This window comes from Trematomus bernacchii, unplaced genomic scaffold, assembly GCF_902827165.1.
Source record: "Trematomus bernacchii unplaced genomic scaffold, fTreBer1.1, whole genome shotgun sequence".
Taxonomy (NCBI): Eukaryota; Metazoa; Chordata; class Actinopteri; order Perciformes; family Nototheniidae; genus Trematomus; species Trematomus bernacchii.
In genome coordinates, this window is record NW_022987564.1 from 21,562,627 (window position 1) to 21,587,199 (window position 24,573).

The 24,573-nt window shown below is 38.6% G+C and overlaps 1 protein-coding gene across 2 annotated transcripts in view; it reads left to right on the forward strand.

The window, feature by feature from the left end:
• The window catches only part of LOC117477987 (zinc fingers and homeoboxes protein 2-like), a 176,416-nt gene extending 153,829 nt beyond the window's left edge, over positions 1 to 22,587 (forward strand). Inside the window, exon 6 of one of the 2 annotated variants that reach the window (XM_034124832.1) lies at positions 19,853 to 22,587. The gene's annotated coding sequence lies outside the window, so the exon portion shown is untranslated. Of the gene's footprint in view, positions 1 to 2,544; positions 2,904 to 19,852 lie in introns of those variants that run through there. The other variant, XM_034124833.1, reaches the window with a different exon arrangement.
• Positions 22,588 to 24,573: the final 1,986 nt, after the last annotated feature.

Consider the following 24,573-nt stretch of genomic DNA (forward strand, 5'->3'; position numbering starts at 1 on the left):
GCATTTGCGTACCGACGTACTTCAGTTTTCAGTTTTCAGAGCGTAACATAGCTTTCGGTTTGGGCAAACTGCGTGCGCATCACTCTCACTCCTCAATGGTAACGTGTAGGTGGATTTAGGAACTTCCCTGTTGATTATATTGACTCTAACGGTTCAAAAGTGGTGTCAATCACCAAAATCCACCAATGGGTTCCAGAGATATGGCAAATACACCCAAATGACTCCAGAGGTGGGTTTTTTTTCGAAACCTCTCTAAAAAGGTCAAATTTCACTTGTTTTGCATCAATCTTGATACAGGGTACTAATTATATGTTATAGTTTGGATTCCTAAAGCGTTTAGTCTACTATCCCATAATTCAAGGGTGGTTTTCACTATAAGTAATGGGGTTTTTTTGGACGGAAACTATAATTTACATTGTTTTACTATGTTCAATCTGAATTTAATTTAAAATAAAATAAATTCTATATTGATTCTGACTCTTCTACATCCAACTCACAGGTTTATCATTGCTTTGAGAAAAAAGATTATGGTAACACTTTATATTAAGGTACACAAATTAACCATCAACTAGTTGTTAATTAACATGCATATTAGCAGTATATTGGCTCTTTATTAGTCATTATAAAACACTTATTAATGCCTTATTCTACATGGCCATATTCTACAAGTAATAAGCCATTAGTTGAGAGTTTTTCCTCAATAACCCTCTAATTAGTGCTTATTTATTGCAAGTAAGGAAGTTGTTGTACATGAGTTTTGGTCTTAATATGCTCTGCTCAATATGGGCCTAATAAGGCAGTAGTACCACAAGAATAGTAATTCTCTCATAATAACACTTAACAAATATGATCTATTCTTATGTAACAAGACATGAAACTATACGTTTTAATTGTGTCTAAATAACTCAAAATTAGATATTTATATCTAAGAATATGTTTTGGGGTATTGACAGTTCAGCTGCCAATAGCAAGGTGATATTGACGTGTATGTTTCATATTTGCACATTTATATTTTTGTGAAATTTGTACTGAAGGTTAGACAGGAAACCGGGTAGCCTACAGGAAGTAGGAGAAAGTGAACTGAATAGTATGGCAGTAGACTGCTACTAATTTTCCCTATGCAACCTGAAGAGTAAAAGGGTCAAGTCCGTCAGAAAGCAATGACTGTAAGTGTAAGCCTGTAAGGATTAGTATAATGTATTGTGTTTATGTGATGACATTAGGAGATGTTTAAACACAATGAGAAAATGTGTTAGCATACATGCTAGCGTTAGCCATACTAGCTTGTAGGCCCTATACATGCTTATTGCACAGCTAGCATTAGCTATATTTACCTTGTTTACACTTAGCGGTCCCATGTGTTAATCTGTGTATGTTACACTTGAATGTATGAGATCATTAAGTGCCTTGTAACTTATTTTTTTATAGTTTCACTCCGTTTGAATGTCAGTGGACTGCAAATAAGTCAATAAAGGAGCATGGCTGCTCATTCCCTGGCTCTCAAAAGAGTTTGGCTGGCTGTTTAATCTATGTTCACGCTGAGACAGTACAACACATAGAGAGAACAGTACACCTATTGTGTAAGTACATACAAGCAGGTCACACAGTATGATCACAAATACATAAAATCTGTTAAAAATCTGTTTTTATTAAAAAGGTACAGGCTGCATATGTGTTCTTAGCCTTCGAGAAACTTGACATGTTTTGGTATGTGTCTGAACCTCTCTTTAGTGGTTCATTAATAGTCAGTGTTCAGGTCAATTAGAGTCAAACTACTAGCGTATTGGTTATGAACAAGACTAAACTTTAAAATAGGGAAAATATTCTTAGATAGAAATACCTAATTAGAGTCAAACTACTAGCTTATTGGTTATGAACAAGACTTCACTTTAAAATAGGGAACATATTATTAGATAGAAATACCTAATTTTGAGTTATTTAGACACAATTAACACTTATAGTTTCATGTCTTGTTACATAAGAATAGATCATATTTGTTAAGTGTTATTATGGGAGAATTACTATTCTTGTGGTACTACTGCCTTATTAGGCCCATATTGAGGAGAGCATATTAAGACCAAAACTCATGTACAACAACTTCCTTACTTGCAATAAATAAGCACTAATTAGAGGGTTATTGAGGAAAAACTCTCAACTAATGGCTTATTACTTGTAGAATATGGTCATGTAGAATAAGGCATTAATAAGTGTTTTATAATGACTAATAAAGAGCCAATATACTGCTAATATGCATGTTAATTAACAACTAGTTGATGGTTAATTTGTGTACCTTAATATAAAGTGTTACCAAGATTATTAATGTCCCCCTTTTAGAAGTGAAGATATAGTCATTTGTTCTGGGAATGTCATTTTCGAGCCTGAGACCTGAAAAACAGGCTTGGGGCTTAACAGATTAAATGATGTTATACAATGCACCTGATAAACAAGTATGGCATTTTGAAACATGATGTGCAACAATTTTTACTGTAATTTGTGTGCATTTTGTTGTTAACTAAGATGATGTTATGATTTATTTTTTGTTAGTATGCACGTGGACGCTTTGGACATACCTGGAGAAGGAAGAAATGGGTCTTCGGAATGATGGGAGTTAAAGACAAAAGGCGGAGACTAGTGTTGAAACTAGTGGAGAAACGATCAAGATGCCACCTTGCCCCTCTGATTAGACGGCATGTTAAGTCAGGAAGTAGCTTTATTAGTGATGAGTGGAGGGCATACAGGAGAGTGCTGAGTAACATGGGGTACAACCACTACATAATAAACCACAGCAGGAGGTTTGTGAACCCCCAGACTGGCAGTCATACCCAACATAATGAAAGCTAGGTCGACCGTCAAAGGACATGTCCGTAGACTGAGAGGAAACCGTACAGAGAGTTTGTTGGAGGAACACCTCAAGGTTCTTGAATGGTCATCTTGTCTTGGCTCTGCTCACCCTGATGGACTGTTTGGACGCTTGTTCAAGGATATACACAAAGCCTTTCCAGTCTGAGTACCATTATGTCTTACCAAGTCTTTCATTTATGTCTGAGAAAAGCTTTTATGTTTAAATATGTGTATCAGTCATACTAAACAGTCATTACTTTGAGTCCTGATTTTCTTCATGTGTGAATAAAATGTTTTGCTTGGCTCTTTTGCATCTTACTTTGCATTTCAGGTGAAAAATGTGTATTAGGTCAGCGTGAATGTTATAACTCATTCATAAATGGACATGTGTATTAAACTTAAAAACAACGCACCCTTTCAGTAGTTATACATGTTCGTGACTCATCAATAGATGGTGATGTGTTTCACACTTTACAATAAGGCTCCCTTTTACCAATTATAAATGTTAGTGACTCATCAATAGATGGTGATGTGTTTCACACTTTACAATAAGGCTCCCTTTTACCAATTATAAATGGTTGTAACTCATTAATAAATGGGAATGTGTTTTACACTTTACAATAAGGCTCCCTTTTACCAATTATAAATGGTTGTGACTCATTAATAAATGGGAATGTGTTTTACACTTTACAAGGCTCCCTTTTGGCAGTTATAAATGTTAGTAACTCATTCATAAATGGTCATAAGAGATGCCAAGAAACATCCAGATGGAAGGGGGGGGGCAATCAACTCAGTGAACAACAGATACCAAAAATGCTGGCTGATGAAGAAGATGAAGTAAGCTAAGTAGCCAATATAAGGCTTAGCAGTACAGATACATGTGGGCTCACTATTTGGCAAGCAACCGGTCACAGTCGCCTTGTTTATCTCATGTCTTATAAAAGCTTATTAATGATTTATAAAGTGTTCACAACCTAATTAATACATGAATTACAAACTATTCGTAAACCCTTTATAAGGGTAGTCTTATCTTAAAGTGGTACCGGTTTTTGTGCATGCAAATGGTCTACAAAGGCTAAAATCCCAAAGTTCCCTCCAGAGGGAGTTTCTCTCCTACACACTCCACCACCTTTAAAAGTCCATAGCTTATCAGCAGCATCTAATATCATGAAATCATTAGTGTCGTGATTGATGTTGTACTCTGTACTGTTGTGAAGTTATGTTATCATACCTGAAAGCAATGGTCCAGTTACCATTCATGAATTATTTAGATTAGATATGAATTAATATATGGAGAATTGCAATATTAGATGTATCTAAAAGACGAGAAAACTCTCTATTTTGTGTTGTTTATTCATCATGCATAACACCAGACACATGTGTCACATAGTGTGTGTGTGTAAACGTTGTCAAATGCTCTAAAAGCTGAATCTAGCAAGGCTTGAGGAAAACACATGTGCGAATGCTTTATGGGCTCAGATCCCACAAGATCCGGGTATTTTTGTACTTTAGAGTCAGGCCATTTTGGCTTCATCCACTACTGAGCAGCTTTCATAGGAATGAACGGGGCCTCACCTCCAGCGCTGTATCCAGTTCTCTTTTTAGATCCATGGTGAATGCATGTGTCTTTCTGCACAAAAACATCTTGTGAAAAATGTACTTAACCCAACCAGCGTGGACCCACTCACCCAGACTTACTTTGAGACTTCATAATACAATTTAATAAAATACATACAACAAAAGAACAGTTAAAATCAGTGTTTATCTGATGGTGTTGAAGGTTCTCCTCAGTCTACTGCAGCTGCTCTCATAAACTCCTCCCCCTCTCTGCTCCACCCACACATCAGACTGAAAACACAAGGTCAGTCTTCTGTATACGCATCTCCACAGCATAAGAGAGAGAAAATTAGACTTTTTAATGTTAAAACCTGAATCAAACTGTCACCTGTAGCCAGTTAGCGACATTAGCATGAGGACTGAGGCTTCATACAGTTCATTCAGCAGAGAGAGAGCGTGAGTGGTTTTATGGATCTGCCTGAGTTTGTGCTGGATGATAAATGAACATGAGCAGCTATCTAAACTCTGGCAGTTTGTGACTGAGGCCAAACACTCGTCCTCTCTGCCAGACGCTCAGTTCAGATGCCAGTTATCGGCGGCGGCTGAGCTCTGCTCTCCAAATCAGTTTGGCTCACAGAGACTGAGCGTGGCAGTTGAAGGCTGGAATCCACCGAGCTGCTGAGGGAGGAAACGCTCCTCCAACCACACTGAGCGCTCTGAAATATCAGTATGTGGCAAAAACTGAAAATGGTTATACTGTTTCTCTAACCAGAATAAGGCTTTTAACAAACATACTTGTATTAAATAATTATCATGGTGCAACGGATTCTTTTTATACATAGATTCACATTTCTTCAAACAAATTCCATGTTTTTCTTCTATATTTAAATTATAATTTATAATGTTTCCCATATTTTACAGTCTTATTTATTGCCTTTCTCCAAGACCAAACTGCCGTTTTGCTTAAATTAAACAATTAGTATTAATATTAATAAATATAGAAGGTAAAAGCAGTATAGTTTACGAATCCGTCTGCGTCTCCCTATTATATAAATATTATTATCTTATATATTGCTCTAATACCTGGAAGTTAACACTGTAATAACTGAAAATAAGTTATTTAACCTGATGTCATTTTGCATTAACCATAATGTGATGCACCCGGCATAAGAACAAATATGACAGGGAAAAAAGAGACAAACAAATTGAAAATAATGACCAAGGGTTATAAGCTGCAAAATACAAATGTCTATGAATTAGAAAATAAAGAAAGAGGAGAGCATATTCATTAAATGGAGCAAAAAAATCCTAAAAACATTTTTGTATTCTCTTCATTATTCAGTCATGGTTGCTTATATTCACATGCTCAACATGTGTATTATATTTTGGCCAGTCAAATTGCATATTTAATATATCACTATGTCTATAACTGTATAACCCGTAGAAAGAAAAGAAAAATACATATTTATATATACTTCTCATCTTCGGTAGCCTGCCTTCGTTTTGAATTTATTCCTACGTGCTTATCTGAGTAAAATTTCAATATTTGTCACCTGGGAACCCGTGAAAATGGTTTCCAGTAACCTTTCTTTTTAGATCTTAATTCAAATACTCATTCCTTTCTGTGTGATGCCTCAGTGTGCTCGAGCTCCTGGTCCATACACTGGAGATGTGTTTGTTTTCAGCCCCTCCGGTGCCAGACGGGCGGGGTTTGTCACACTGGATGCCGGTATCTGAAGTCACTGAAGTGACAATCAGCCTCACTTGATTTTGGTGCTGCTGCCCTGATGTTGTGAAGCCCCTCCCCTCTGGTACCGCAGGGAGAATAAATCAAACATCTCTTATTCGTCTGATTTCAGCTCTGCTTCAGAGGTGAGAGGAAATGTGAGAATAGGACTTGGTTTTGTATAGATATGATGAAATGAAAGGCAGTTTTTCATATGTATGGTTGCGTCTGTATGCATGCGCTGGACCTGATCACCACGGTAACCTCGCCTCAACCTCAGATAACGACTCTTTTCACAAAACTCCATTCAGCTTCGCATTTCGGTTCAATATTAAAAAATGCTTTTTTTTTTCTTTTGGATGTTTGAGGCGCACATCTCTGCAACACAAAAAAAAAACATGTGTTTATTACATTCTTTATTATTTTGAGCTGACCAACACATCTGCCCTCTCCACTTGCCTGCTTACACACGCACGCACACACACACACACACACACACACACACACACACACACACACACACACACACACACACACACACACACACACACACACACACATACACACACACACACACACACACACACACACACACACACACACACACACACACACACACACACACACAAATAGGGATGGGTACCGAGCCCCGGTATTAAACGGGCCCCGGGGCTGAATTATTAAAGACCGTGGTACCGTTAAGCTCCGACGTTATCGGTCTTTTTATCGGTACTGGAGACATGTAAAAAATATATGTCATATGTATTATTGCTACACAAACATTATATTGCAGTTTTAGTGTCGCCAACTCCGTTTCTAATATGCGATAAGACTGCAAAATGCGTCTATGATTATTTTTTGTATTTTCGATCTTTCCAATCCAGACGAGAGATCTCTCTCCCCCGCCTGCTTGCGAGGGGGCGGGGCAGTTTACACACACGCAGCTGCTACATGCAGCAACACACACACACACGGATGTGAGAGAACACGCTCCGAGGTGTGGTTAAACTTTACCCGTCTCGTCTCGATGTGGACAATGCTCGTTACCAAAACTGCAATAAGAGTTTAGCATGTAAGGGCGGTAACACGAGCAATTTGTCTAAACATTTAGCAAAAGTGCACCACATTCAGACGGAGAAATGCACCGTTTTCGACTGTCTTTCTAGTAGCTCTGTAGCCTCATCCACGAGTAACTTTTCCACGTCAGGTGTTATGTATGCTAGCAGCAACACACGGAGTTAACTCAATTATATAAACATGGGTTAATGATTAGAGGTAACTGAGTTATTTATTTTGTTAAAGTTTCAGCTATTCTGTTTACAGTTCTGTCATCACATTATTTAATACGATTTGTTAAAACATTGTTGTTTCTTTTGATGTGAAATATTATGTATTTAATTTAAATAAAAAGCAATGTTAGTTTTGTTCACAATTTGTTTAGTTAGTTTACCTTATTTTTTTCTCCAAAAGAACCGATAAGAGTACCGTTAAAAGACCGGACCGATAAGCGGTATCGATAAAAGTAGTAGTACCGTTAAAATCTTAACGATACCCATCCCTACACACAAACACACACACACCCACACACACTGTAGTACTGCAGAGAACAAGAAAGTCCTACATCATCAGTATCAAAGGTCACATTACAGATTAAATACAACACATGTGGAGTAAATCCGGTTACTTTTAGGGGCTAAAGGTGTTTCTGGAAGGCTAACTGAGAAATGTTATCCAATTAAAAAATGTATTATAGCTAAATAGTGCATTTATTTTACGCACATGTGCCAGAAATGTGTGATATTTAACATCTAGTGGGAGAGTGAGGAAAAGGAGAAGTTCAACACAGAATAACTATCGAGAAGAAATAATGCAAACTAGGCAAACAATATCTTTTTTTTATTTATTTCATTTATGTATTGCCTGTTCCTCACAACCCTCCAAATATTTTTGCACATTTGTATACAAGCTACCTCACATCCACTTCCATAACAACACTGCACATATTTTATTTTATTTTATTATTCCAAGTACTTTGCAATAGTATACTGCACCTAGTGTTTTGTTATATCAAGATTTCATGTAAATCATTTTCTATATCTTAAAGTTTCAATTGTTTTAATTTTATTGTTGGGTTACTTGTTATCTTCTTTAAAGAGCAACTTGCAGGTTTTTTGTTTTACTAGATTTATGCTTAACCTTGCCTGAAAATTACAATTAAAAAAGTCAATGCAGGATTTGATATGTTTTACGAGACATAACGGCAGGAATTCAGAGGGGAAAGGAGCCGTTTTGCTCCTGTTTTTTTTTAACGTCCTACGTCAAACGCGTCATATTATGTCACATGGGGGAGCAACTTTCTCGGACTCCTTGTCTGCCCAATCCGCGGTAGTAGTTGGTAGTTGGTTTGAGCGGAAGTGATTTAGTGAGCTGGTATCTTTTCGGTCATTTTACATTGCATTTCAAAATTTTTAATCATGGTGAGCTTGTGTTTGTGCAGGTTGCACAAACTCCAGCCTGTCAGGACATCGAGTCCACAGTTTCCCTAACAGGAAAAGGACCGGAGCTAGCTTTCGTTCCTGGGTGCGTTGTGCGAGGTGCATCCACCTCCCTGCAGCACATACTCTCCACAGCTGAGGCCTATCAAACAAAACGTTTATCAGGAAACCGTATTACATCTATCTCCCCCCCTTCGCTGCTCTCTCTCTCTCCCCCCTTCGTTCCTCTCTCTCTCCCCCCCCTTCGCTCCTCTCTCTCTCCCCTCCGGTACAGCACCGTAAGACGTAGTGTGGAGTTGCATTAGGTAACGCGAGATACGGCTGATACTTGCGCATTAGTTTCTGTTATGGATCAGTATCAACAGTCCTGCCAGTAACGTTACTATATTATCAATACTACTTTAGTTATAGCCTGATATATGCACTGTAAAAAATGGCTGTGAAATCCAGTTACTTACAGTGTTTGTGCACAGTAAATGACTGTATACTATTTTAGAGTATAATACCGTGTTTCCAACCAAATATTACAGTACCTCTGGAGTTACTTTAAAAATATCAGTAGTAACGTCCCAACTGTAGAAAATCACAGTATCCATCAATGTACTGTAGATAATCACAGTGACCAACAATGTACTGTAGATAATCACAGTAAACAACAATGTACTGTAGATAATCACAGTAACCAACAATGTACTGTAGATAATCACAGTAACCAACAATGTACTGTAGATAATCACACAGTAACCAACAATGTACTGTAGATAATCACAGTAAACAACAATGTACTGTAGATAATCACAGTAACCAACAATGTACTGTAGATAATCACAGTAACCAACAATGTACTGTAGATAATCACAGTAACCAACAATGTCCTGTAGATATTCACAATAACCAACAATGTACTGTAGATAATCACACAGTAAACAACAATGTACTGTAGATAATCACAGTAACCAACAATGTACTGTAGATAATCACAGTAAACAACAATGTACTGTAGATAATCACAGTAAACAACAATGTACTGTAGAAGATCACAGTAACCAACAATGTACAGTAGATAATCACAGTAACCAACAATGTACAGTAGATAATCACAGTAACCAACAATGTACAGTAGAAGATCACCGTAACCAAAAAAGAAAGAACCAACCAAAAAACTAGAAAAACAATTTTCTGTAAAGGCTCGTCGAGGATCGATTATCGCGGAGGCTGTCTGGAGGAGCAGTAACTGTGGCGTGTGGTGCAGTGGGTTGTGCAGACTTTCTGCCCTTTACCGTTTGTTTACTCAATAAACGCATCTCCTCTGGATATTAGGCTCTGTATGTTTTTAATACAACTGCTTTAATTGTGAGCCGACATTTACAGTGAGAACAGCTGCTGAGGCCAGTGCAGAAAGCAGAACAGTGTGTATAATATATATCACTCAATAATATAAGTAACAGGCTGACATTACACACTTTATTTGTATGCTTTAGTAGATATCTACAAATAAGCAGTTGATATTTTTCATGGAACCAAATAGCGCTTCACATCATAACATATACATGGGCTGTAGCCTGATATATAGTACATGCTTTAAGAGCTGTATGTGTGTGTTATGGAGTGTATATGTGTCTGTTGTAACTGTATGTGCCGCCAGCACTAACACTCAACATCATTGTGTGTGTGTGTGTGTGTGTGTGTGTGTGTGTGTGTGTGTGTGTGTGTGTGTGTGTGTGTGTGTGTGTGTGTGTGTGTGTGTGTGTGTGTACCATTTTCCAACATGTAGATGTCAGACGCACGCGCGCGCGCGTGCGTCTGACATCTACATGTTGGAAAATGGTACATTCTAGCCTGTGAGCTCCCCGTTCGAGCGACTGACTATTCCTTCGCAATGTAGCATCGCATTGGATATGGGCTGAACTTGTCCCGGCCATTTCCCTAGGAGGCCTTTGCAAAAATGTGCGGAAAAGGCATGAAAACTGGACATTTTTAAAAATGGCCGACTTTCTGAGGGCCGGGCCAAATGGAAGGCAATTTGAAAGATGTCCGCAATCATAAGAGCAATGTGTATACAACGTCTCGTGCATATTGGAACAACCATATGCGAGTAGTTTGGAGTAATTTGCGACATGTAAATCGTAAAAAATTGTATATTCTCTGTTAGCTTACGACCGCCCCGATTGAGCTAGCAACTTTTTTATTCCCAATTTAGCATGGCTGTGGATATGGGCTGAATTTGTCCTGGAGTGGAATTTTACCGATCATTTCCCTGCGAGCAGTGTGCAAAAATGTGCTCAAAATGCATGAAAAACGGCCATCTTTCAAAATTGCCATTTTTCTGGTGGACGGGGCTAATGAAAAGCAATTTGAAATATGTGTGCCATCATAATAGCAATGTGTATACAGCGTTTCGTGAATATCGGGAAAACTATATGCGAGAGGTTTGGAGTCAGTCAAAAATGTGCTTAAAATGCATGAATAACGCCGACTTTATGGGGGGGAGGGGCTAATGGAAGCCATTTTGAAGTATGTCCGCAATTCCATGAGTAATGTCTGTGTCAAGATTCGGGTAGCTCAGAGAAACTATATGTGACTACCGCACAATAGGGGGCGCTATTGAGCCGTATTTGCAAAAACGTACGATTTTTTTGTACAGTCTGGAAAAGGTTGTGGGCTGTCACGTGTGTTCCAAGTGTAAAGGCTGTAACTCATTTCAACAAAAAGTTATATGACGTAAGTGTTTTTAACCCTTCGATTTCGAAAAAAAACTGAATAGGACACGCCCACATTCATCATTGGTTACGACACTTTAAATCTCAGTTTATACTCATCCTGCCAGTATATCTATTACAAAACATATATATTTCGTCCATCCGTTCCGTTAAAGGCAGAGAGTGAAATTCAGTGAATACAAGTAGTTTACAGAGATGCTGTATGAGAAACCAATGTGAGTTTGGAAAAATGCAGTATAAATCTATTTTAGTATACCTCAACAATGGAATTATGATCAGTGGAAATGGCCATGACAGCTCTCCTTTAAGGTAAGATGGCGCCTGCCCATTAAGGGCTTTGTAAGCGAGAAGAAGAATTTTAAATTCTATCCTGTGTTCTATAGGGAGCCAGTGTAAGGCAGCCAGAACAGGAGTAATGTGGTCCCTTTTCCGAACTCTGGTTAGTACACATGCTGCAGCATTGCGTAAGTAAACAAAGGAGTCCGATGTAGGTGTGTATGGGAGGGAACACAGGGATTTTAGCCTTTGCAGACCATTTACATGCACCCAAACCTCTATAACATACTACAGGAAAGGGAAAACCCCCCCAAAAGCAGAATAGGGCCTCTTTACATAGGTTCATGCTTAAAAGTTGATTTACCCTTAATAAAATGATATGCTGATTTATAAAATGAACAATGTAAGTCTATGGAAAAACCTTTTTAGGCCCCATTGCTCTACGTGATCGACCTGGAAGCTATATACTATGGTTTGGCTAAGAGCTGTTTTTGGTGGTTTGTTTTTACCAACTAGCTAAAATGTTTTAAGGCTGGGGTAGAGATGGATTGTGAAAGCCTACATTTTGGGTTGGAAGGAGAAACAATCTTATTTATTTTATCATTAAAAAAAAAGGTTTTTAGTTATGTGCCAATATCACAAAGGACAGTAGGTTATCAGCAACATTTGGAATATGAACAAGTCCATGTAAGAGCGAATAAGAGTGGAATATATATTTGTATTAGCCATGTAAACAGCTTATTAGAAATAGACTTGTACAACAATACAACAATAGAAAACTGAATATTTTGTTCATGTAGTCTGCCCAGCTTTAGGCATTGTTTGTTTCTAGGTCTACACATTATGTGGGGTCAGAGGTCACAGCAGCAAGATGATGCTAATAAAGAGTGAAGGCATCTCCCAGATTACATTAAGGAGCTGTAACGATTGATGGAGCCAGAACACATTCCTGCTGCGCAAAGTGATGCATTGTGTGTGTGTGTGTGTGTGTGTGTGTGTGTGTGTGTGTGTGTGTGTGTGTGTGTGTGTGTGTGTGTGTCTGTGTGTGTGTGTGTGTGTGTGTGTGTGTGTGTGTCTGTGTGTGTGTGTGTGTGTGTGTGTGTGTGCGTGCACGCTATCCATTGTCCTGTCTCACTAATCACGGCAGCTCGGGGCTTCATTTAATCAGTAGAGCGCGCCGCAGCGTCCCATAATAACCTATCAACAGTTGTAGCTTATAGATGAGAGCTTAATTGCCAAAATGCTGCCGTGCACCCCCACCCCACCCATCATCATCATTATATTGTAAAGCACAGTGGCAGCAGACATTAAAAGTTACCTGTGTGCCAATACAAAGATCATAAAATAGAAATAATCGATTTTCAAATGGTAGAAAGATGTATATGAAATAGGGATGTTAAGATTCACCGATTCGCATTGGTGCACCAGCATAAACGTTCAAGATGCGAGTGCACCGGTTGAAAGAGTGCACATTGGCTACAGTTTGGGTTGAACTCGCGATGCATCGATTGTAGCATCTTTGCATCGGCAAAAAAACAATTCATTCATATAATATCCTCTCATCCTCTCAGCACACAGCAGAGACGATCTTTGCTTCGCCACTACGGAGGCCGAGAGTCTCAGTTATCAACACACATGGAAGTCGAGGAAAAAGAGAAACACAGCGCACCGAAAAATACCTACAAATCAAACGTTTGGCAACACTTCGGATTTTAAAAGAAAGACGGACAACTTGAAAAATCGCTCGCAAATTGTAAACGATGCCGTGCCGCTTTAAAGTACACAAGTAGTACGAGGAACTTAGCGACGCACATAAAGAGGCGACATGGGGTCTGCGGCTGAAAAGAGAAACCTGAAAGTTAGACATATGAGTCACTCAGTGAGGTGTTCTGTCAGTGAGAGTGGTGTTTAGTTTACAACAGACTGTGACTGCCAATAATAGTTTAAATGTCTTCCTTACGTAAGCAGTTCTGAAATACCTGTTTGTGAAAGGTTATTTGTATTTGTTATTGTTCATATAGAAACCACTGCTTTCTGCTCACTGGTGAGTTAGCCTATGAATGAGTGTTAAGCACATCAGGCTGGCAGCTGTATGTGCATTGCACTATGGTAGTTGTTATTTGCACATTGTTAATCATGGGCAATGCATCCTTAAATTGTTTAACTGTGAGGTGTTATACAATTGCACTGTACTCTGGAGACAGAGAACACTACTACACTTGTGAAAAGGCCTGTTTGTGAAAGGTCCAAGTGTCCAAGTGTTTTTTTAAGGTAAAAAAGAAACGGCATAATGGGATGCACTAGTAGAGAGAACCAAATATGTAAAGCACTTTTTTGTTAATTTATGATTTGCTGCATATAAGGAATAAAACAAAATCCTCTGTCGTACCATATTGAATTGTATCATTATTTTTGCATTGTGTTGAATCGCATCGTATCGCCCCGTATCGCATAATGTTGAATCAAATCGTATCGAACTGTATCGCAACAGGGGTGAATCGTATCGTATTGAATCGTATCGTATCGTATCGTATCGTATCGTATCGTATCGTATCGTATCATATCGCATCGTCTGGTGCAGCGGTTTTCAAAGTGTGAGGCGCGCCTCCCCTGGGGGGCGCCAGAGAGCTTCAGGGGAGGTGCAGCGTGAGAAAAAAAACAACGAGAAAAAGACGATTAAAGTGACACTTGCACACTTTTGGCTGTCTGTGGAGACCGAGTTCCCCCACCTCGCCAAAAAGGCTGTAAAAGTGCTCATTCCCTTCACCTCCACCTACCTGTGTGAGTGCGGGTTTTCCGCATTGACTTTGATCAAAAGCAAGTGCCGGTCAAGGCTGCAGCCAGAGGATGATCTGCGTTTATTCCTGTGCGCATCAAAGACGCAGACTCATTGCTCCCACTAAAGTAGGGGTGAGAGTAATAAGGAGGCAAAGTTGACGTTCAGTGTGTTGCCGGGAGCATATAAGGATGTATCCACGATGTTGAAAATGTAAAAAATGTTTAAAAAATATGTGCTGAGAACACGGCGTGCGAAAATATACGGGTCGTGCTGGTCGTGCTGCAGCTAGATTTGCCTGTCCTCTGTAAGAAGGTGTCGGCGACTGGCATGCAAGGAAGAACGGCTGTCCACAGGCTGTTCCAACTGTAACAACTTTATTAACTTCCAGGGTAGTGAATTGAACATGCAATTGTAATTGGGTGTGTGGTATATTTTCATGCACGCACACGCATGTTCCACAACACACAAACTGAACAACACTCAATTTTCCGATCGTTACCACTGTCCTTGCGATCTTGTTATAACGATAACAACAAAGTGCACGTTACTGATGCAATATGGTTGAGACCATTCGGGCTTATTCTAGAGGGGTGCAAGGAATAGTCCAAGTAGTGGGGGAGTTTTATACAATATGTTTAAAACATAAAGATAAAAAGGTTTTAAAAAGTTATTGTTTAATGTTTTAAGGAGGTGGCGCTACTCAGCCAATCAAATCGGTGCAGTCAGTGAGTCAGCACGATAGATTCAAACACACACACAGAGACAAGAGGAGAGAAACAGTCTTCATTTTCTCTCACTGGACCTCTTTGAAATGCAATTGAATACCCCTGCATTATAGCAACAACAACAATAATAATAATAATAATAATAGCAATAATAATTGGGAGGGGGGGCGTGGCTGTTCTTATGTTCTCTGAGGGGAGGCTCACCTTCCCACACTTTGAAAACCCCTGGTCTGGTGCTTCAAATGTATCGTTAATGTATCTATCGTTGGCAACGTATCGAGATGCGCATCGCATCGGCCTCAGTGATGGAGATGCACATCCCTAATATGAAAGCATTGAGAGTGTTGCAGGACCCTCAACATTTAAATATTATACTTTTTGATCAGAAAAGGTGATAAGGATCATTTTATCTGCAGTATTATATGTGATGATCAGTGTTTATAATTGTGTACTTCATGGGAAAATGTGTTTAAATTGTAAATTGTTTTACACTACAGTAAATATGTAAGGTCCTGCATAAGGCTGTCTTCCATGCAAACACGTAAAAAGATGGAACTGCAACAAAACCCAACACTTCTACTATTGACCAATGGACAAACTTCAGTCTTCATGTCATTGGAACTTGTAAATCAAAAATGAAAAACATCCCCAGGAGAAAAAACTGTCTTTTTTAACCTTGAATGTCCAATAACACCATATTTTTCCGCAGAACCTTTCCAGAAAGTCTGTGAAAATTGTTCCCAAATAGTTGATTGTATTTGTTCTGGTAACATGACCTTTGGTTATTGGCTGAGTCCTAAACACCTAACCCAGAAATGACTGTTCCTAGGACACCTTTCCATTATCCACTTCCTGGTCATTGAGTTTAACAATATTACCATGATGAGAAAATAATAACAATCCTCTCTGTGTATGTAGGCCTATTACAGAGAGTCAACTACTTAATTTGTAAACTATATGCATTTAAATATCAACAAAAATCTATTTATTTTTCAGTATCCATTTACAAGAATGTTAATGTGTGTTTTATATTATATTATCTCCCAGCGTCCTCCTGCCTGCCCTTCACCTCCTGACAGAGAGTGAAGTGCTCACTGCCATTACTCTGAGCCGCATCGCATTATAATATGTATTGCTCCCGTAGGCATGTCTACTGTATTTAAGTGTATATTTTTTTGTTTTACCTTGACGGTATAACTAAGTTGCAGAATGAGTTGCTAGTGGTTTTTTAGAGTTGTTGTGTGTGTGTGGCTGTGACAGTTACTGTCTTCACCAAAGAGTGTGTGTCATGAACCAAATTTGGCTGCCACAGCATCGTGTTCGTTGAAAATCTTCCAAATCTGGTCACAGGCCGATAGATCGGTGCGTCTGCAGTTCTTAGACCTGTCCTTACAAAACTCATCTTACACATGTGTTTTTTTGGCCTTTACATTAGGTTTGGTAAATTGAACTTGAGACATATAAAGGTGATGCGAGAAACAATCATTTATTTTTTAAATCCCTAAAGAATTTTGAAAAGTTTAGATCTTTTCTTCAAACATATTATTTCATTTAGTAGTTGAAAACGTCCATCTTCCTGTACAATCTGCTCTCTGTGTACAGTATGTGAAGGTAATGAAACGCACCTTCTGGCGGCCATATTGCACCATCAGCTGTTGTGTAACAGCGTCTGAATGAACAGCTGTTAACAACTCACTCTGCTGAACAGAAACGTTTTTTCTCTTTCAACTGAAGCTGATGAAGTGATCACTGTTGAGTTGTAAAACATTAAAAGTGAGTTAAAATGTTTTAGGAAGCTTAAAGAAAAACAAACAGCTTTCTTGTCTGTAGAAGGGGTTACATTTTGAATGTGACTGCAGATTAAGTTAAAGTTCATCCTTCAGTCATGACGATTTTTGCATACATTAACTTACGTAAGTGGTTTCCCTCTTTTGGTAGAAAGTGCTGATTTGAAGTGATCAAGAGAGTGAAGTAGAAGACACAAAAATCAAAATGTCAACGAGGAAATATACTAACTTACTATACTAACTTACTAACTATATGTGTCGGTAAAGACCAGATACACCAAACAGACGTCAAAGAACTAGCGGCAACAAAGTTAGAGGGTTCACCCCTCAAAACTCTCCATGTTGCGTGCATCTTGGCTAAACAGTTACACTTGAACGCACCGCAAAGGCTACAGCCACTGGTTGGCTGTCACTTACTTTCTTAGCCTGTGTGTGTGAAAAATAACCCTCCATACCATCAGACAGAAGTGATCTGTCGTCTGCATTCAAAAAGTGGGCTGGTAGATCTAAGACTATAGATAGTGAACATGTTGAGGAAGATATTTAGCCCAGGACAGGCGATTTGTGAATGTCAGTTTCCCAATGGCACCTTGTATGGCAGCCTCTGCCTCTGTATGAATATATGTGAATGAGTGAATGTAGACTTGATCCAACCCAAATTGATCCACAACAAAACTATAACGAAGACCAAAGTGGAGAGCAACATTGTCGGAATCCTTTTCACACTGATTTGATAAAACTTTTCAACTCCATCATCTTAACAACAATAACATTTTAGATAAAATCCAGTCTGGCCATCGAAAACACCACAGCACTGAAATAGCTTTATTAAAGGTAGTTATAACCTATTCAAACAATGTAGCTGTCCTCTTTTTGTTAGATTTGAGTGCAGCATTTGACACAATCGATCACAGTATTTTAATGAACCATCTTGAGAAATTGGTTGGTGTCTCGGGACAGTCCTTGGATGGTCTCACTCTTACCTGTCTGAAATAAACCTTTGTGTAAGTTTGGGAGACCCTTGTGTCACCAACCTCTGATATTGAATATGGAGTTCCTCAAGGAAGCATTATGGGCCCTATTCTCTTCTCATTATACATGCTCCCTCTGGGCAACATGATAAACCATGATAATGTTGAATATCACTGTTACACCGATGATACACAATTGTACATTTCCATTTCCCCTTAAAACCCCGGTTCTGCAAAAAACCTGTTTACCTGTCTGAATGATGTAAACAATTTAATGAATGACAACTTTTTTTAAAGAAATTAGCAAAAAACTGAAATTCTATTAGTAGGTCCTAATCAGAATGACAGAGAGTAGAGTCTGTGTTTTCCAGCATGTCCAAATATATCAAAACACAGGTTACAAATCTAGGGTTAATTTTAGTCTGTGATCTTAATGTTTTAAGCCATTTTAACATGGTTGCAAAACTTCGTTTTTCAACTTAAGGACAATTTTTAACTCCAAATGCTGCTGAAATGGTTTGACATGCTTTTATTACTAGTCGCTTGGACTACTGCAGTTCTCTTTTTACTGCTCTCCCTAAAAATGTTAAAGAAATTGCAATTAATTCAGCCAGGATTTGAACAAACACAATGATTTAAAAGTGCTTAAAATGATTTACAAGGCTTTACATTACCTGGCCCCTACATATCAGTGGCTGCCTTTCATTTCTTGACCCTCAGATTCTCCAATGTCTTTCTTTTAGAAGTACCTAGAGTATTTTACATTGGATCCGAATAGAAAACTCCGTTGGAGTTTTTAAAAGTAAATTGAATACCTATCTTATTTATTTGACTTTTAACTTGGGGTCATTTTAGTGGTGTCACTATTTATGTTTGAATGTTTTAGTGTTCTGTATGGTTTGTTTAAAGCTTGTTTTTAATTATAATCCTCACTTTAATTATGTTACTCACTCTTTATTTTGTATCTTGTGTTTGTAAAGCACTTTGGGCTGCAACTTGCGTGAAAGGTACTATATAAATAAAGTTTATTATTATTTATATTATTATTGACAGCCAATCAAAATGCATCCCAAGTGTATATGTCGATAAATAGTAAAAGGCCATTTTCGATCAGCAGTAAAGTGAAACTTCAGAATCAGCAGCATCCCCTGGTGCTATGTTTAGTTTCTGGGTTACTTTCAAAGCTTTTCTACTTCCTATTATTCCTACCCTTACCATCATTTCTTCCTCTCCGCAGAGTTCAGAAGTAGCAGGTCATCAATCTCCATTTTGGAGCCCCGACACAGCTGGAGCGTGCTGCGTGTGCTCAGCCCTGCTGTTTACACAAGGTTTCTCTTCAGCTGCGTGTATGCTAACATCGTTATATTTATATTTATTGTTATAGTTATTGTTGTTGGTTTTGACGGCCCTTAAAGCGCCGTGAAGCCGAGGGGAGCTGCAGCCGTGCGGCGGTGAAACACCACGAACAAAGTGGCGATTAAAGACGCGTTAAGTACCCAGTAGGTCTCCGAAACCTGACTGTTAAAGAAGAATTGCAATTCAATTAAAATAGAAACACTTCAAAATATAATATACTGATATATGTAGGGGAAATTAGGAACATGGTTTTCTCTGCAGTTGATGTAGCTAAGGCTCACTTTTTGAAATAACAAAAGGAATCCATCTGTGTGTGTGTTACCAGCCTGTTTCTGTAATCACACTGCCTTGTTTAATCACTCCCACACAAAACACAACTTTAAAACACTTTCCCTCGTACATGGATTAGAGCATCGATGATTATGTTATTTCACATCATGTCCCAGTTCCCAGCAGCACCAGGCCACCAGATCTCCGGCTCCTGGCACAACAATTGCTTTTTAATCCCCTCACTTTAGTTTTCTTTGTACATTTCCTCATTTCTTTATGGTGGGAAAGGTCTGAGTTTTCGTTAAACTGACATTTCCCCCTCCCTTCTGCTTTCTTGTGTCCACTTCAGGTGCGAGTAGGATTTGCCGCCATCGCCGCCGCTGCTGCTGGAATCATAAGAAAACGAGGTGGACTGAGAATGAAGCAAAGAAAATAAGTTGTTTTTTAAAATCATAAGATCTTTTCCTTTTTCTTTTTACAATTTGTATCTCTTGATTGTCGCATCTCAGATCACGCACAACATCCTCCTCAGAGTTACCCTTCACAGACCTGATGTTCATGCTACAAAAGCCTGAGTAAGAAGGGGGCTTTGCTTTGGCACCTTTTATCTTAGCGAGGTGTACACATGCTCCCAAATTGAAATCATAAGAGTGCAAGGAGACATTCCGGGTTACGATCTGTGAAGATAATTGAAACAGCCAACCTCTCCTACGAAATTCAAATTCCTTTCTATTCATTTCTCACAGGATTTTGAGTTTTTCAGTAATATTACAGGAGCTAATCTTCTTCTAGTATATGCAGAAACAAGGTTTACAAACCCTAAATCCTCTTTAAGATCTGGATTAGTTGTGTCTTTACTAATCAATAAGGCTTATTTGTACAAGTCCCATCAGCCAATCACAGTAGCAGTTTATGAAGAAGGCTGCAAACTGAAGGTAAAATGAAACAAGTCAAATAGTTTGTACTGCCCCTTTAATTGTAATTGTCCCTTTGAGTTTATGATCCTGAATATTTCCACTTGGTGCCAGTTTCATGACAAAACGAGTACTAATGCTGACTCATCCTTACAATGAATTATCATTACACTCATGACATAATCAGACTTTCTATGAAAAGTGAAGAAGATCCAAGTTGCAACAGAATCAGAGATTTGGGTTGTTTTTTATTCCACCAAATGTTCATCCTTGTAAAACATGAAAAAAAAAAAAAGAAGATAATCAGTGGAGACAATCAGGAAATGATGCATGGTAATTATGTTTTCATTCACTTTCGAGAAAACAACTCTTTGCAGAGCGTTCAGGACTATCACATGATCTTCATCTGCAGATTTCTCTTCAAAAGTACAATAACAACATTTCAAGAGGAGCCTTTAATGTCTGAAAACTTTAGGACAGGTTTAAAAAGAGAATGTGGTCTTTGCTGACCTGAGTGATGCTGGTGACCAGTTACCTTTTTAAACCTTCTCTTTAGAAAAAAAGCCTTCGTTAGAAAAAAATCAAACACGTTCCCTTAAAAAAGAAGATTAGTTATTGATTAAGAAGATTGTCTGCTTAACATCCCATCCTTCCCTTTAAAAATCCAACATTCCCTTTAAGTGTGGAGTTTAAATAACATTCAAAGACATGTATATGTTAAAAGTCTAGTTTGGCTTTATTAACATCTCAATGATGGGAGTTTCTGAACATTGTGAACATTGCCTTTAAGAGGAAACCAGTTTAATGATCAGCACTTTCATGTAAGTTCCTGAAAGAAACCCAGAACTTCTCCTTTAAGTCGCTCTGAGGGAGGAGTGGGGGCATTAGCAGGTTGTAAACTCTTGGACCGGACAGATGTTTGGGCCGAGGTGATGTTGTACGTGACCTGTGTTGCCGTGGAGACGCGAGGAGGAGGGTGAACCGGAGCACTGAATGTGTGCCTGCAGCAGCCGTCTGTACACCGACTGACAGACAGGGCGGATTAAAAAAACAGACAAACAAAAACGCCGAGTGCCAAAGCTGGGATCTGCTGCATTCTCACTACACTTTTGAAAAAAAGGGTTCTTCTTCTTGTATATAGGATATATATGTTTGTTTGTTTTCGTTTTGTTCCTGTATTGCTACAGATTTGTAAAGTTTTGCGGGAAGATTTTGTTACATTTTGTAAAATGGGAGCAAATGGTCCCCCCGAAACCCTCCTCTTTTTTTGTTGCTTTTTTAAAGCCCTCTCTCTCAGATTCTCTACTTTTATTTGTTGATGGAAAAAACGGTGCCATTAGTGGTGTGTGTGTGTGCAACGTTTCTTTCTTTCTTTCTCCGTATCTCTCTTTTTGTACTGAACCACCGTGGAACCACTACAGAAAAAAAGAAAAAAAGACGGACCAGTTGGCAATACTTCAGTCACTTCTCCTTCATCTCACCGGCACTGGACTTCTGCCTGCCACTTCCCCGCTGAGAGGAGGTGGGAGGAGGAGGAGGAGGAGGAGGGAGGAGGAGGAAGAGGGGGGACTTCGCTTCACATCAAATCAGATTTAAAAAACAAAACACACAAAAAAGCACCTTTGGACCTTTTCTCTTCTTCTTTTTTTTACTGTGCATAAGTGAAGTCAAGTGCTATTATTATATTATTATTATATTATTATTAATATTGTAGCCACTCTGTCTGGAACCCTTTTTTGCTGAAAAAAAAGAAACTACACAAGAAAGGAAAAAAAATAAACGTAAGCCAATCTGCACTTCTTGTTCCGAGGAACATGCTTGGATGACCAAGTGACTGTCGTGGGTCTTTGTTTAAACCGATAAGGAACAAAACAACTTGAAAACAAAACAAAAAAAACTATCAAGAAACTTTCAAAATGGAGGCAAAGCGCAGAAGGATCACGATCACACAACACACAATCTAGACAGTGAAAAAAACACAATCCAGAATCATGCTGCCTGAATCATACTTTAATCTCTTTTCCTCCGTTTGTCCTTCACTTCGTCTTCTACCTGTCATTCTTTCTTTTTCTATCTCTTTCGTTTCCTTCATCGTTGATTGTTCTCAATTTCTATCTCTCTTTGTCATCCTGCACACCATCTACACACCTGTAATAAACAAAAAAAAAAAAAAAAAAAGAGAAATAGCCTTTTATTCAATACATAACTACATGTTGGCTTGGTAGGCTTAGTTCAAACTAGTTCCATTCCGACAGAAAAGAATAATAGTCAAAACAAAATATGAGCTTCTTTATGTATTGCTTCTGCCGCTGTAGTGTCCTGGTCAGATTTAAGATGATAAGACTACATATATCTGATATACTGTATTTACAAATGCAAACCAGGGCTGGCCTCAACAAAAGCTCAATATAATAGGGGGGGGGGGGGGGGGGGGATCTCAACTCCGTCCACTTGGGGGGGATTTCTGTACTGCTGCTTTGAATTAAAATGCTTGTTTCTTCGCTTAAAGTCTTCATAGTTGTTTTAACTGTTAGCACTGAAGCGCTCAGCTGCACGTCCTTCTGTAAAAACCCTAAAAAGAAAGCAGCGCTGCAAAGAGAGGCTCTTGGTGGACGCACAGCATTAGAAAGATTCCAAGAGACTTTTATTTTTGCAAGTGTATAGTTTTAATGCATATTTTTCTGATGATTGATTGAATGTATTTGCTTTGAGGAGTTCACTAAACACTGTGGGTTTACTGTTTGAAAAGGAAAGAGCCGAGCACACTAGTAACTTATAGAAAACTGTTTTGGTCTTCCTGAAACTTTAATGACAGAAGTCAAAAAGCATTAAATGTTTGAACTAACTGTCCTTTTAGCAACCAAGCTAACTCTCTTTAGAAGTGTACATTTTCCTGGTTAGTTAGCATGTTAGAACCAAACTTACTCTCTTGAATGTGTACATGTTCCTGGTTAGCTAGCGTGTTAAAACCAAGCTAACCCGCTTGAACACTACGTACGTTCCTGTTAGCTTGCATGTTAGCAGCCAAGCTAACTCTCTTGAGAACTGTGTACATTCCTGGTTAGCTAGCGTTTTAACAACCAAGATAACTATTTTTGGCAGTTAGCGAAGCTCCATGCTACAGATGTTTTTTAGGATCAGGCAGACAAACTTAAGCCTGTTTCCTGACGACGGCTTGAGGCATCAAATGTCTAGTCATAGTTCTGGATGAACCTTTTCAGGAATAAAATTCCCAGAATGATTCTGTTTTAACTCTCCTGGCTTAGGTGTTGCTGCTTTAAGTTCCATTTTGGAGACAAAACAGTCTGACTAGTGTGCTCTAATCCTTCTTCTTTTTATTTAAAAATTGCTCATGTTGAAGTTCATGTGTTTGATCCGCCTGGTTTCCGAAAAAAAGACTTTAGAAACCTGATATTTGTCCATAACTTGATAATAAAAGTGAGACCCAACCTTTTCGGTATAGCCTAAACCCTTATTTGATTTAATGTGGATTGGAACCTTTTTTTACATCCTAAAACTCCACTTTGATTGATCTAAAGGCTTTCTTGCTGTTTATTCTCTTTTTAACTCAAACAATGTTATAGCTAAAATCAAGTTAATGAAGACTTCCGAAGATTTGAATTCCTGAACAACGTCCTTGAGTTTTTCTCAACTGTAACGTGTGGTAGTCCTGATCCATCCTTAATTGTCAATTCAGGAGACTTAATCCGGCCTCGCTTTGTAGCTGTCAATGAAGAAGCCTGAAGATGTTTAAAGCTTGAGTTAATCAAACATTACGGTAACTCTCAGTATTGTAGATAACTGTGATTTAACCAAAAAGTGTTTGGGCTAAAACCCAACATTTTTGAAAATGCAAATCCACATGCTGTAGCAGTGTCAATCATGGAAAGGCATTCTAAACAATAATAAGTATTTTAGTATCTTGTGGAGGATCATGAGGATAGTTTTTGATTTCTTTCTTTTTGGGAAACCAGCTGCACTAAATGTCTTTTTAAGGGGAGTTAAGGCCAGCCCTGCATCATAACTGAGGTTCTGCTTCTTCTACTACCGCTACTATCAAACAACCAGCCTTGGGCACAAAAACAGACCTGAACACTGTTTCAAATCCTCCCTTCAGAACTCAAGGTGCATTTGATTTCTATCTTCATATACCAGC